We start from the raw sequence: 16808 nt of genomic DNA on the forward strand, positions 1-16808 counted from the left end.
ATTTAGGGGAGAGAGGTAGGACCATGGGAACAAACAAGGAAGATAGGAAAACAGAAAAGGCAGACATGTTACATGTCAATATGATTCCATTTCATTGGATCCAACTCATTTCTGTTTCATTTGAATCTTTATAATTAAAGTCATAGAAGCTTAATTATATTAATCTGATAACATATTCTTCACTCTGAATAAATATATGAGTAGGAAGGTCTAATTTTTACAATTATGTATGAGCTATCCATATCCTTAGAACTTTCAATTATGCTGACAAATTAGAGTTGTTGTGTATAGTCATATAAATATAGATATATACAGAAATGTATATAAATTTTTCTCTGCATATAATACTGACATTGAGTGTTTTATTTATGTCAATCATGCCCAAGTAAAATTCAGCAGTCCAAGGTAGAGAAACATAAAGGTTTTCAAAAAACTATGTGTATTCTAATTTCTAGAGACATCAAACGGTGATTACCTTAAAAAAACAGAAAACAGATAATAAGCAATTGCAAAGGCATGAAATTAAATAAAGCAACTAGTAAACGCTAGTTTACTAAAGCAAATAGTAAAAGGAGGACGGATGACTATAATGAGTGAGGAGTTAGGGGTTCCTCCACTGCTTCTTGTCTGTAAATTCCTCCCAACCAGCTGCTGCTTTTATTTAGAACCTCCCACTCTGTTTCCTAAATGTTCATAATCTTGACCTCTTTTCTGATTGGATGTGGATTCCTAAGTTATGAATATCTATGTGACTAGCCTTGGTCTACATTGTACTGAAATGATTTGTTTACCACACTGCATTCTCCTCTGTCTTCTTTCTACACAGCTTATTACCTCAAGTCCAGTATGTGTCACAGAATGTCAAGTGGAACTTGTCTTCATGTCTCAATGTGTCTAAGGACCCAAAGATGCAGATAACAGGTGACAAGAAATTCTGTGCTATAATGGCAGCTGCTACCCACCCCCGTAAGATTTAGTAACAGTTCGGCAAACTGATTGTCTGACCACCAACACCCTTACTCACTTCCACTATGTATACGAAAAGGCTAGACATTTTAAAAAGGGGTTTTCCTTTCCTTTTTAAATGAAAATACAGAGGAGAAGAAAGTCCTTCACCTTCATCTAAAGGTGAGGGAAAGAGCCAGGTATTTCTCCCTCCACCTTCTCCTGTTCCCATCATGCAAAATGAGGGGGAAAACCAGAAGAACCACTCATGAACACTTAAGATATTTTTTTTTTTTTCCCAAATGGCAAGCGACCTCTTTATTCCCATATAGACTATGGCCGCAATACAGGCTGATCCCATACTGATACAGCAGCAGACGATCCATGGGAGTGTTCTTAGAATCTGATATTTACTAGAAAAAGACTTGTGTTTGTTTTTTGCCTGGAAAAGCCAGAAGGAGGGAGGAAATCTGGCCCTGGAAAGCTAGGCAAGAGGAGAGATCTGCATTAGGTACAACTGTTATTCTTATTATTTTTAAGAGCAAGAAGACCTTGTCACGGGTGACCAAGGATACTTTGGAAAGGGGCCTGAGTTTTGATTTCCCAGTGGGCCAAAAGGACTTTAGCAGAAAGGGTCTCTGCGTGCACTGTCTGAGTCAGGATCTGCGGGAGTTACAGAACGTCAATCACAGTCTACTACTGTGTCAGGGAAAAGTGGAATCCAGTCATCGGAGGGGAAGTGGAATAGGTGGTGCCTGGGAAAAAAAATCTCCACGTGAATGCTGTGATCCACGGTGAGTATTTTTACAACTGCCTTTGCAGAGGGTACCAATCACCCAAAGCTTTGCACCCAGTATTCTACTCCTTTGCTTGTAATTCTACTCCTAATCTAGAAGAGCCCAGGCGTTGGAGACAAAGTCACAGGAGCAGGGCAAGAGCAGTGGAAAAATTAGGTAGTTGTGAACATTTTACTCAAAAGCACCTAGTTTTAAATGCACATTTTGATGAATTTTGACAAATGTATATACCTGGGTAACCACCATCAAACCAAAACACAGACCATTAAAATCTCCCAGAGAAGTTTCCTGGTGCCCCTGCACAGACTTTCGCTTTCCAGTCCCCACTCTCCACCGAATGCGATCAGTGATTTACTTTCTGTCACTATAGATAAGTTGTTTTTTTTTTTTTTCAAATTTCAGATAAATAGGATGTCTGAGTGTCTGCTTTTATGTTTTATTTCATTCAGATGGTTTTCTTTTTTTTTTTTTTTGAGATTTACGCACGCTGTTGATGTATTAATAGTTTGTTCCTTTTTAATTCTGGAATTAAGTACAATTATATTATATGGATATGCCACAATGTGTCCATTCACCTATTGATGAACCTCTGGGTTGTTTCCAGTTTTGGGCTACTATGACTGAAGTTGCAATTTCTGAATTATATGGTAAGTATATGCATTTAATTCAGAAATTGCAATCCTAGGAAACACAGGAAATAAAACCCAGGAAAATAAAAACTTAAGTTTACACGAAGACTCTACTGTTTATAACAGCAAACATATCAGAGTTCTATTTGTGCCACATCCTTATCAAAACCTGATATCGTCGGTATTTTTAACATGGCCTAAAAAGGGTTAGTATTGAAAATATATGAAGAATTTATACAATTTGACACTCCATAAACAAATAATCCAATTAGAAGTGAGCAGAAGACATGGCCAGATATTTCTCTAAAGAAGACATACAGATGGTTAACAGACATATGGGAAGGTGCTTAACATCACTCATCATCAGGGAAATGCAAATCAAAACTACAATGAGATTATTACTTCACACCTGTCAGAATGGCTAAAATCAAGAACACAGGAAACAAGTGTTGGTGAAGATTTGGAGAAAAAGGAACTCTCATGTACTGTTGGTGGGAATGCAAACTGGGGTAGGCACTGTGGAAAATGGTATCAAGTTTCCTCAAAACTTAAAAAAAAAATAGAACTACCCTAGGAACCAGTAATTGCACTACTGGGTAGTTACGCCCAAAATACAAAAGACACTAATTCAAATGGATACATGCATTCCTATGTTTATAGCTGTGTTATTTATAATAGCCAAATTATGGAAGGAGCCCAAGTGTCCATTTATAGATGGATGGATAAAGAAGAAAAAGTAACACACACACACACACACACACACACACACACACACTGGAATGTTATTCAGCCATAAAAAAGAATGAAATCTTGCCATTTGCAACAACATGGCTGGGACTAGAGGGTGCAATGCTAAATGAAGTAAGTCAGTCAAAGCAAGACAAATACCATATGATGTCACTTATATGTAGAATTTAAGAAACAAAACAAATGATCAAAGGAAAAAGAGAGAGCGAGAGAGAGACCAAGAAACAGACTCTTAACTACAGAAAACACACTGATGGTTACCAGAGGGGAGGTGGGTGGGAAGATGGGTGAAATAAGTGATGAGGTTTAAGGAGCACACTCATCTTGATGAGCACTGGGTGACGTATGAAGTGTTGAATCACTATATTGTACATCTGAAACCTACATCCCATTGTATGCTAACTATGTTGGAATTAAAAAAAAAACCTGTTAGTGAGTAGTATTTCATTGTTGGTTTACTTCACATTATCCTGTTGACTATAGATTTTGAACTTTTTTTTTATGTTTATTACCATTAATGCATTTCCTTTTGAGAAATGTTGAAAGCTTTGCCTTATGCTATCTTATTTTTGAGTTGTAAGAAGTTCTTATATATACCTGATACAAATGTGTAAGATAAAAGTATAACAAATACTTTTTTTTCCGAGCCTGTTGAATTACTATCTGTTCCTCACTTGGGCACCTATGTCAAATATAAATTAACTATATATGAATGAGTTTATTTCTAATCTGTCTATCTACATATTTATCCATATACAGATAACAAAAGGTCCTGATTCCTAGAGTGTTATATAAGTTTTGGAATCAGGTACTCTATGTCCCATAGCTTTGCTCTACTTTTTCAAAATTATTTGACTATTTGACTATGTTTGGTCTTCTGCACTTCCATATACATTTTAAACCAAGTTTAATTTCTACAAAAAAAAAAAATCTGCTGCCATTTTTTGGGGGCAGGGATTATGTTGAGTGTGTTAAACTAAGCTGGGGAGAATTGACACCGACTGAATCTTCTGATCTTTTGGCATATAATGTTCCTTTGCTTATTTGTGTTCTTTTAAACATTTCTCTCGCCAATATTTTTTTAGTTTTAGTCTATAGCTGTGACACGTGTTTTATTAAATTTTGCCCGAAGTAATTCATATTTCTGAAGGTATTGTAAATGGTAATCATTTTAAAAGATTAATTTCTAGTATTTGTTAGTGACTAGAAATACAGTTGTATTTTATATACTGAACATGTGTCCTATGACTTTACCAGTTCTAGTTATTTTTGGAGATTCTTTAGGACTTTCTGCATAGACCATCAAGTCATAAGTGCATAGAATCTTTTGTAATATCTAGTCTATTCTTTTTTTTTTTTCCTTGACTCACTTCACTAGCAGGACCTCTATCTCTAGTTGAGTAGAAGTAGTAAGAATATTTGTTTCCCATCTGCAGTATTAACTTGTAAGTCTTATATATAGATTTCCTTTAAAGGTTGAGGAACTCTCTGTTTATTCCTAATTGTTGAGAGCTATCATAAATCAGTATTGAGTTTTGTCAAGTGTTTCCTTTATATCCATTGATTAATTGCCGTGGATTTTATTTTTTACCAGCTAATGTGTATTAAATTGATTTTTAATATAAAATAATCCTTCTATTTCTGGGATAAATCCCATTTGTGCATAGTATAATATTCTTTTTATATAAAATTGGGTTTAATTGGCTAATGTTTTGCTAAGAATTTTATTTATGAAGGATATTAATTTCTAGTTTTCTTGAAATATCTTTATGATTTGATATCAGTGTATTACTGCCCTTATGAAATGAGTTAGGAAATGATAACTCTTTTATATCATAAAAGAGTTGGTGTAGGAATGGCAATTTTTTCTTAAATGTTTGAGGCAACTGACAAGAGAAATTATCCAGGACTTCAGCTTATTTATATAGCTGCCAAGTTCCAGCAAGAGCTCAGGGAGGTAACCAGGCTTGGTTAAGTGGCTATGGAAGGGGGTAAAGAAGTTGACACACCTCTGACCAGGCAGGAGGGAGGGGAAATGAGCAACATCACCACACACCCTGCCCTCAGGCAATGCCTGCATGGAGCTCAAGGGTTCACAGTGTTCAGTCCCTTATAGATTGGATTATTCAAGCCTGCAAGGAGGTTTATCTTGATCTCTCTAGGCACATGGGACCCCAGAAATCCATAGAGGAAGGACAACAAATCCTAGGGAGTTAAGAATAAGACAGGCTTGGGGCGCCTGGGTGGCTCAGTCGTTAAGCGCCTACCTTCAGCTCAGGTCATGATCCCAGCGTTCTGGGATCCAGCCTCGCATTGGGCTCCCTGCTCAGCGGGAAGCCTGCTTCTTCCTCTGCCAATCCCACTGCTTGTGTTTCCTCTCTCGCTGCCTCGCTCTCTGTCAATAAATAAAATCTTAAAAAAAAAAAAAAAAAGAATAGAACAGGCTACCTATGTCCCTTGAAGAGCCTGATCAGGGCATGTTCATTACAGGAATGAAAGCCAAAATACTCCAATCCTCCTTACTCACCTGGTATGGGACACTGATATTCATGTTGAGCCCGGTCATGGGACACAGCATTTATCATATTGGGCAATTCATTGCTGCTATGAAAGAAACTGATAAATTCTAGGAACAGGTACAGGCTGTGAGACCTGAGACAGGGAGCTCAGAAGCCAAAAGGCTATCCCAGTTGGCCAGCAAGGGCCCAGTGAAAGTAACCCAGAGGCAAATGTGGTTCGATCTCATTTTTCCTGGGACCCCACCTGAAAAGACAGACTGGCGATTTGACACTGTTTGTCAGCCTGTGGAAAGCCTTAAAACCTCAACAACAATTCAGACCTACCCCTGCTGCCCCCACCATCCCTGATGCCCCGCCTGCTCCAGCAGCGGTCTCAGAATACAGTCCTATTCAGGATGAGTGCCTCTCACGCCCCAGGTATAGGATGCAGGCCAAGATCACCTCCAGGTGAGGGCTGATGGGGGTGAATGGAGGCCCGTGTTGAGCTCACTAATCCCAGGTACCCCGGAAATAAACGAAGGTGACAGTTCTGGTGGATACTGGAGCTGCATGTATTCTAATACATGGTAACGTTCAGAGCTTTTTGGGCCTTTCATCATCACTGATAATTACAGAAGGCAAATGGTTACCATCAAGAAAGGTCCTTTTGACATTGCAAATTGGGCGAACATTCTCCCCTGCCCTTGAGAAAACTAATTTATCTCTCCAATACCAGGGAACACATTGGGCGCTGATATCCTACAAGGTCAAACTCTGCAAACTATCAGTGAATTCCACCTCTATGTTAGCGTAAACAAACCAGTTGCTGAAAGGAAACACTGACTGGGAACAGGTAAGTTTCCTGCCCCTAGGAAGAGTGGTGCCTGGAAGGCATAAAAAGTCAGGAGACACCCTTCAAGAACTGCACCAAATGGATATTGTATGCACTGCCCAGAGTGCTTTCAAATAGCCTGATAGCACCCGGAAAAGTAACATGTCCTTTGTGTGTTAAACAATGCAACAAGGCAACTGCCAAACGAGTCTGGGCCCCTCCACTGGAAGTGCTAAGCAATGAGGGATTAACAAATTGATTATACTGGCCTCTTCCCTCTGAGTGAAGGTTCTAAATATGCCTTGGTTTGTATGAACACTATATCTGGCCTAACTCAAGCTTTCGCCTGTCATCATGCAACCAGACTACCACTATTAGGGGACTGGAGAAGCTGAGTACCACCTAGAGATACCCTCATTGGCTAGACAATTATTGGAGGTCATTTTTCAAAGGTCATGATGTGCAAAACTGAGCAAAGAAACATGGTATTGAATAGAAGTTCCATCGCCCCTATAATCCTAAAAAAAGCAGGAGATATAATTATTAGGTAATTTAATAATTAGGAGATTATATTAACAGGTAAAACCACTTTGGCCAGATAGACTAGAGTACTATCCCAGGTTTTTACACATTTGAAGGAGTAACAGTAGAGGCTGCTGCTCCATATGCCAGACTGGGGACCCTGCCAAAACACCCAACCCCTTAAACGTATGGAGTCACAGGAGACAGCCATTGCCCTGCCTCTCACCTTGGGTCATGTGCTATGCTGCCGAATAAACCAAGTTCCATCATACCTGGGAAAGGAGTTATCTACTGGAATTTGCAATAGGGTGTTCCATCAAAATAGATAAGTAACTATGTACCCCTGGGTAAAGGGAAACTACTCAGTCTCCATTAGAATACCATTGCCCTGCTGTGAGCAGGACCTGTTCAAATGCATTAAATGTGCAATGGAGCATACACCATTGGAAGAGGGGAGAAAATGAGGGTCCTGTTCTGGCAAATCCAGCCCCCAGACCATCTCCTCACATCTGATGGCACTGCTTCCCTTGGTGAACATGTGTGGTATGCACAACTAGGTCAAATTCCTAAGGTTACAGCCGCATTAACATCTAAAGATAAGACCACAGTGCAATTCTTATAAAAGGAGAACTTACCATACAAGTTCTTACGAAATATCTGTCTTTTTGATCTTGAACTTCAGCTGCTCCTGTGGTGTCCAGTCCTGTGATGGACTCCTGAAGGAAATACTTTTCTGCAGTCGGTCCACCTTTATGCCTGACAAAGAAACCACTCAAGATGTTGGCAGCTCCCTCTCTAGGTTGCCAGGATTGACGTGATGGGTATCACCCCACCAGGGTAGGAATTGGAAGGCCATAAAGCAATACAGTAAGGAAGAACGAGCTAGGATTAGTACTCTTAATTCATTTGCCATTACCAACACTGACCCAGAAACCCGCCCTGTGGCACACACTATCAATAACACTGGGCATGGGTATTCTTTTTCTGTCAATCAAACTTCACAGGCCATCCATCATACTGATGACAAGAAGTGTCCTAAAAATACCACCATTAGAACCGTGGGTGGCTATGCTTAGATTGACATGAGTTCATGTGGCTCACCATGGGTTATGGACATTTGAACACCTGGCCTCCTTATGCTGGGAACAGAAAAATCTCTCTAAACAGAATCAACCCAATTATACCAAGGATATAGGATGTGTATCATCAGAACAGTGCAATCATTCTGTCACAATAAAGGATAGCTGCTAGTCTGGTACTGATTGGTCATGCTTCCCATGTGTTTATTGGGTGGCCCCCCAAATGAAACCCAGTGGTTGTGTGGCATAAATCTTCGACCATGGTTTCTATCTGGGTGGTCTGACCCTGGGTTTTCCCTGACATAGGGGAGAATTCACCCCATAGTAACAACAGTTTCCAGCCTCCCTCTCCCCAAGGCTGTTCTGTTTCCAATGGTATGATCATTTGGCTGCCATCTCTGTCCTCTCCGTTAGCCTGAAGGACATTATGGCATGCACAGAAGTCCTTATTAAATTCACCCAAAAGGTCTTAAATGATAACCAGAAAAACTTGTCTGTACTGAATACTGAAATGTCTCTAAGGATATAACTGTTCTCCAAAACAGAATGGCCTTGAACATTATTCATGCCTTGTAAGGAGGCACCTGTGCCTTTATCCAGAGAGCTGTATATTCATATCTAATGAGTCTGCTTATGTGTGCTCTTTCTTAAATGACATGAGTACACAGGTGAAGACCCTGAGTTATCCCACCTCAGCCTAGGGGACTTAAATCAGTGGTTTGGATCATGGGGCTCTTGGTGGAAAAAAAAAAAAAACTGCTACTGATTTTGGAAATCATTACCTTGATCTGTGTTTTCTCTTGCAAGTTCTTCTATTCTGCTGTGGTATCCGGCCCAAGCGCAGCCAGATAGCCTCCAAATGAGCCAGGACAATTCCCTACTGATTGCTCAGGGCACACTGCAGAAGAGGGGGCACATGAGATCCTGAGAACCAGTCACAAGGGAGTGAAATGTATGAGGAGGTCATTCAGAAGACGTGACCGCTAGTTGACCTATGAGCTAAAACACAGCGAAAAGGCGGGAATCAGAAACTCCTCCCCTCGCCCCCCCATCCCTGGAAGGAATGCTCTGTCCGTAGTAGTTCACACAGTGGGAGGTTTTTTCCAAGGATGCAGCCTTTGGAAAGCAATGTGTTATTGAGACCATCCAAAGGGTCTGCGTGGGGACCAAACACAAGTAAGGCCTTCATATGAACTTCTAAGATTCTGGCCGAAGGATGTGGAGATCTGCTGGGCTTGCAGGTGCTATGACAAGCTTCATATGTAAGTCCCCTTGCTTATAGAGCCTGCCAGCCAGCAACGGGAGTGGCCTGCCTCTTACTTCTGTCTCGCCTTGCTCTCCCAGAATGGTGCCGCTTTCAGATTTTACCAGTGAAGCTGTGAGTTTGCAAACGAACAGGCTTTTGCTTATGATTTTCATTTATGTGATAGACATATAGATACTTCTATTTTATGTTTCTTCTCTTGCTGGTTTATGTCGTTGAGATCTTTTAAGGGGCTTGTCCACGTGAACTGAAATTTTGAAATTAGTGTCTTACTACTATTTGTAATATTCCTTCTTAGACTTTCACTGTTTGGTCTGGTAATTTTTCCTCTTTCATTCTTGGTGTTTTTATGTTGTGTCTCTCTTGATTTGTCTAGCTGAAGTTTTCTCATTTTTGATTTTTGGTTTTGGTTTCATTATTTTTGTCTACGGCTTTTTTCAGGTTTCGATTTCATCAACTAATGCTCTTATCCTTGTCATTCCTTTTATAAATACTTTGGATTTAATAATTGTATTTTTTTTTGAGGTGGAAGCTTATATCATCGGTTTTAAGCGTTGCTTCTTTTCTAATATAAATCTTTAAAGGTAATGAGTTTTCCTTTAGACATGGATTTAGTTACAGTCCATATTTTTGATATGCTGTGGTTTTCATTTTACGTGGTTTAAAATACTTTCTAATTTTGCTTGGGATTTCTTTAACTCATGTTTATGTATTGGACATATATCGTTTGAATTTCCAAATATTTGGGGAATTTCCAAATGCCTTTTTGTTATCGACTTCTCGTTTAATTGTTTTTGCAGTTACAGAGAATTCTATGGTCCCAATACTTTTCTATGTTCTTGGAAATTTCATGTGTTTCTGTAAATGTATAGTGTGGGGGTGTTATGGAAAGGTCAGTTGTGTCATGCTGATCGATGCTGTTTCAATCTATTGCCTCCTTACTCCTTTTCTATCTACTATTTGTACTGATTATTGAGAGAGGAGTGGGGAAATACTCAATTTTAGATTAGTCTATTCCTTTTCAGTGTACTAATTTTCCTTTCTGTATTTTGAAGCTCTATTTTAAGATACATACACATTTATTATTGTTATGTCTTCTTTATGAATTGACATTCCTATTATTACAAAATGTCTATCATTATTTTTAATAATATGACTTCTTTTGAATCTTAGTCTGATATTAATACAAGAACCTCAGCTCTCCTATGCTTAGAATTTGCATGCATCTTTTTTCTATTCTGTAATTTTAATCATTCTGTGTCTTCATACGTAAAATAAATTTCTTATGGGCAGCATGTTGCATTTTTATTTATTCCGACAATCTTTGTCTTTTAATTGAATGTGTACAACATTTGAATGTAATATGTAATTATTGAGAAGGTAGTACTTTACCACATTGCTAGTTGTTTTCCATTTATAGCACCCATTTTTTATTCCTTTTTTTCCATTTTCCTCATTTCTTTTGGATTCATGAAGTGCATTTTACATTCAGTGTTATTCCCAGTGTTTACTTCTTAGCTATACCTTTGTGTTTTCCCATGGTTGCCCTCAGGTTTATATTATTACCGTTAACTTAGTGCATTCTATTTTAATATTAAATTTTACCATTTCGTGTAACTTAGTAGATCTTAACCAAATGCTTCCATTTCCCCTTCTCCTTTCTCCTATCTTTGACATAGTTTAACTGCTATGCATGTGTGATAACCTTTCAAATGCATTATTATTATTTTTGTTTTAAACAGTAAACTATCTTTGAGAAAAATTTAAAATGAGCAAAAAGTTTAAATTTAATCACATATGCTTACCAATTTAGCATTTTTCATCCCATTGTATATAGAAATTTTCATCTCATGTAGTTTGTCTTTCACCTGAAGGACTTTTTAACTTTTTTTTTTTTTTTGTATTGTCAAACTGTTGGTGATGAATTATCTTGATGTTTGTTTTTTCTGAAAAATTCTTTAATTTGACCGTGTTAGTGAATGATATTTTGCTTAGTAAAAAATCCTAGTTTCATAGTCTTTTGTCTTTCATCAGCTGAAAGATGTCATAATATTTATTTTGGTTTGCATAGTTTCTGATGAGAAGTTTGTGATTATCCTTACCTTTATTTTATCATATGTTCCTTATTTTTCCTGGTTGCCTTTATGATTTTTTCCTTAGCACTGACTTTTAATAACTTGATTCTGATATACTTTGGAATGTGTATATCTGTGTCTGTATTTATTCTGCTTTGAGTTCTTTGAGTTTCTTTGATGTATGTGTGTATGTATTTTAAATCAAATTTGAAAAATATATGTTATTTCTTCACCTTCGTGGAATATTTTGTTGTTGTTTCTTATTGCTATTATTGTAGATGTTGTTTGGTATATGACTTTTTCCTCTTTTTTTTTTTGGAACCCCAATGCACATATTTTAGGCTACTTGATATTTTTCCACTTATCTTTTAGGCTCTGTTTATTTTCTTTCAGTTTTTGATTTTTCGTAGTGTGCTCTTTATTCATAGATTCTATTGCTGTTCTTAATGCCAGTGGAATCTTCCTTTGCAGCTCCCCCCCCCCGGCCCCAAGTAGGCTCCAGGCCCAGCTTGGAGTGCAACACAAGGCTTGAACTCATGACCCTAAGATCAAGACCTGAGCTGAGATCAAAAGTCAGATGTTTAACCGACTGAGCTACCCAGGAGCCCCATTTGGCAGTGTTTAATCTGCAGTTACTCTCATTCAGTAACATTTTCATTTCAGATATTTTATGTTTTAAGCCTAGAATTTCCATCTGATATTTTTTATATTTTCTACTTATATCTTCACTATGTTCAAATTTTCCTTTGAATACTTGAACGTAGTTATAATAGCTGTTTTCATGCTCCTGTTGGCTAATTCCATCATGTCTCTCATTTCTGTTACCACAGTTACCAACACTAACTATTGTGATATCTAGAAGTGAAATAGGCAAGTGAAGTGAATACTTGCGCTGTGGATGTTTTAGGGGAAGAAATTCTAAAAAAATTATAACTGAAAGCAAACTACAGTGTTGACTATGAGCACTGGCTTTATTCCATCCTTTGATTTTTAATGTTAATCAGTCAACTTTCACATTAATGTAAGTTGACCATAGTTATCCCCAAATAATATGAAACCAACTAAAAAAAATTCAAACTGATTCATATTTCTTCTGCTCATGGATAAGATTCTCCTTTTTCTTTGCATGTCTATTAATTTTTGGATATTTGTTAGACATTTTGACATTATGATATGGAGTGTCTGGATTTTGTTTTCTTTCCTTAAGGATCACTAAGGTTTGTTTTGGCAGCCAGTCCTGTTCCTGGCAGATCAATTTAATCTCTTTAATCCTATTTTGAAACTTTGCTAGGGCATGGCAAGAGTAGCCTTTTATCCAGAGATATACTGGTTTCTCAGCTCTGGCTTGTGGGAACTCAAATATTTCCCCTTCTGATGTGAATATAGAGTGTTGCTCAGCTTATAACTTTCTGCTCCTTCTTTGCCTGTCTTTTGAAGTCTTACTTTTCACATCTGTGATCACTTTGTGATGTGCCAAGTTTTCTAGACTAAACAAGACTCCTCAGAATTCCCTCTCTACTGTGTTTCCAGTTAGAATGTGCAACAAGGGAGGCAGTAGCCATCTTGTAGCACGCACACATCTTCTCCCAGTTTATCAATTAGACAGTAGGCTGGGTGTTGCTGTAAAGAAATGTTCCAGATGGAATTAAAATCATAATCAGTTAACTTTGAGTTAATCAAAAGACAGTTATCTTAGGTGGACCTGATTTAATCAGATAGAAACCTTTAAAAGAAGATGTACCTTCCCCTGAGGAGAGGACTCCAAGCAGCAGCGAGACCTCATAGCGATTTCCCTTTCCCCTGGATCTCCTCTTCCTAACTGCCTGCCTATGGACTTAGGCTTCAGCTCAAGCTCATAGGGTTCCAGCCTGATCATGATCTTCTCTTCCTAACTGTCTGCCTTGCTTCAGGATAACTTTACCAATCGCCTAAACTTAGTAAGCCAATTCCTTGTAATAATTCTATATAATTAATTAATCATGCATACATATTATTATATTAATTATACATATATTATTTATTAATTATACACACATATATGTTGCATATATATACATATATATGCCTTGCTACAGCCTTATTTCACCAGCCCCAAAATTGCATAAGCCAATTTATTTTAATAATTATGTATGTATGTATACACACACACACACACACACACACACACACATACACATATATACCAATTGGGGCTCCTGGGTAGCTCAGTTGGTTAAGCGTCTGACTTCGGTTCAGCTCATGATTTTAGGGTTCTGGGATTGAGCTTTGCATTGGGGGGGCGGAGGTCTCTGCTCAGTAGAGAGTGTCTCTCGACCCCTCCCCCTACTTGTGCTCTCTCTGTGTCTCTCTCAAATAAGTAAATAAAATCTTTAAAAAAATAAAAAATTAACACATATATACCTATACATTATATATACTAAACGAAACTAAACTCATATATATGTATGTCTCCATCTTATTCATTCTGCTTCTCTTGTTTAACCCTTTGTGCTTTGTAATCTTTATCAAATCCTGCAAGGGATGTCTTTGGAAATTTCTTGAGCTCATTTCCTTTGTAGTTCCCTCTTTTTATGGAATTCTGCCACACAGATTTCATCTGCTTTAGCATCCTAAAAACTCTGATTTTGCTCTCCTGAACTCAGCAGGACTACAGGTTTCTGTTTGGATTTTCCTTTCCTGCTAATAATTGCTTCCAGTCAGAACACTAGTGTTGTTGTATATTCACCTCATTTTGTTTTTTTCCTGCATGGGTTTTTATTCAATATCTGAAAACCACCGTTTAAAAATATTTTTCTTAGTTTTCCAGTTATTTAAGGTTGGGAGGGGAGGTTCTAAATACTTATCACAACATGCCTGAAAACAGAAACTTTGGTTTAGTTTTTTTTTTTTTTTTAATTTTTAAAATATTTGTTTAAGGATTTAATTTTTTAGAGCAATTTTAGGTTTGCAGCAAAATTGAGAGACATATACAAAGATTTACCATATACTTCCTCCCCTTAAACATGCATAGCCTCCTCCATTATAAACATTTTCTACCAGAGTGATATATTTGTCCAGTTAATGAGCGTATACTGGCACACCATAACCCCCCCCCTAAATTCATAGTTTACCTTAGAGTTCAGTTTTAGATTTGTACATCCTATGAGTTTGGATGGTCTAGACTTTTAATATGTGAAAATTGACTGTCCTTAGAGCTAAAATTTACCATAATATGCCCTCTGTCACCCAGTGACAAAAAATGGAAATATTTCAGACTGCACTTGAAGGCATTGGTGAGGGAGAAAAAAATCCTGATTGTGCCCTTCCAAGTTCATCTGATTTAATTATTCAGTTGTGTATCTTATGTTGTACATGATATCTCTCAAAAATTTTTTGTTGAACCATACTGAGTTGTGTTTCCAGCACTACCTAACACAGCACCTGTTACCTAATTAATTTAAAGAAGCAGAGTATAATGGTAAGAACTTAAGAGCTAGATAAAATAATATTTGAATTCTAGTTCCTAATTAACTAATTATGTGACTTACAGGCAAATTTATTAATTTCTAGTACCCTAATTTTCTTCATCTGAAGTAGATGATAGTTTTAATTTCAACCTCATTGAATTGCCATGAAATTAAATAATGTTTGCAAATTTCTTAGCACTGTTATTGTCACATTGTGAACACTCAAATGATTTTTAAAATATTTAGTATATTTTTTATTTAAAAATAATAAATATTTAAATAAAATTAACCTATTAGCAAAAACTTGTCTCCATTTTTGAAGAAAAAGGGAGTCCCAATTTGTTTGGAACTTTGGCTGTGATATTGTAAATGATCTAGATGATACTCTCATCAGATGCTTGAAACTTGATTGAGCAGAGAATTAAATTCATACTGACTTATGCAATAAAGACACCTGGAGATTCACATAACTGAGATGGCCAGTGGTAGAGAAGGTCTCAAGTGGTTGATGTCACCATATAAAGTATGAGAATTTCTTCCTACATAAATATAAAACAAATACCTTCTCCTTTCCTTGGATAACACCACCTGAGATCACATGCCCATCCGTTCTAGTTAAAGTAATGGTTTATCCTGAGAGATACTCTGGGATTACATGTCCATATGGTTGAATCAACCAGTGGTACAATAGATAGCATATGGTAGTGTACTAACTTATTTATGTTCTTCTGACCTATCTCTGAGTTGGGCTGGAGTTAATCTTAGTCAACACTGTTGCTGTTCAGTGGCAAAAACTGCAATGTCTTCCACAAAGACCATATGTTATATCCACATTTTTTTGTGTATGACCAGAGTGTGTTTGAATATTTTAGGTCATCAGAAACTTACTAAAACCAGCCCAAGTCACATGTTTTGATTGTTGACAGATTTGGATCAGTATTTTTCATGTGTTTGAGAATGAGCTTGGACAAAAAAGATGTCTGCTACTCTGGACTGACCAAGACAATCTGAAAGACATTTATTTCATGGTCCTTATGTATGAGGAAGGATTCTAAGTGCTTTACATATATGTAATCATTTAATACTTTTCTCAAGCTTAGGAAGCTAGATCTAGTATCATCTGCATTTTGTAATTAAGGTAACTTGCACAAGGTAAGGGTCACAAAGAAATTGGCAGAACTAGGCGTTGGAATCTAGCTAGTCTGGTTCCTAAATCCATGCTCTTAACCAATTACAATAATACAGTATTTATTAGTTGAAAATCCTTAATCTAGAGAGAGATGAAAGACTTTAAAACCTGTTTGATTAGCTGGGGAAACTTGCTCTAGTTCACTCTATCTATCTATCTATCTATCTATCTATCTATCTATCTATCATCTATCTATCATCTGTCTACCTATTCATCTTCTCATCTATCAAATCTACCTACTTTCCTAGAAATAGTAGGGGTACATTATAGGATATATTGTAATAACTACTCCCAAAAGTTTCACTCTTTTATTTTTAATATGGTGCATATATTCATTCATTCATTCATTCATTCATTCATTCATTCATTAAATTACTCATTAAATATGTACTACCCATTCATCCAACCTGATACACTGAACTAGCTCCTTGGAGTAGAGAGATTTAAGACAAGCTTCCTGCTCTTAATATTTTTGAAATTGTAGGCTACAAGTCATCATTTAAAGAAAAAAGAAAAAAAGAATGGAAAATGTCAGAATTCTTTATATGTAATACGTGTAAGGGTTACCTCTTTTGTATATTTTATGTGTCTGTGTTGGTGAGTGTTCTATGTGTACTAGTTTATGGTATAAACTGTGTTTCTTAATGTAGGAAACGGTCCAAAATATTTTAGAATGACTACCTTAGAATATAGTCAACCAAATCTTTAGACCTTTCTTAAATATTTTGCTTCCTATCATTATATTATAGGGACTTGAGGAAAAAAGGACTACATCTTATATGCTA

The sequence above is a fragment of the Ailuropoda melanoleuca genome, chromosome 14 (genome assembly GCF_002007445.2).
Source record: "Ailuropoda melanoleuca isolate Jingjing chromosome 14, ASM200744v2, whole genome shotgun sequence".
NCBI lineage: Eukaryota > Metazoa > Chordata > Mammalia > Carnivora > Ursidae > Ailuropoda > Ailuropoda melanoleuca.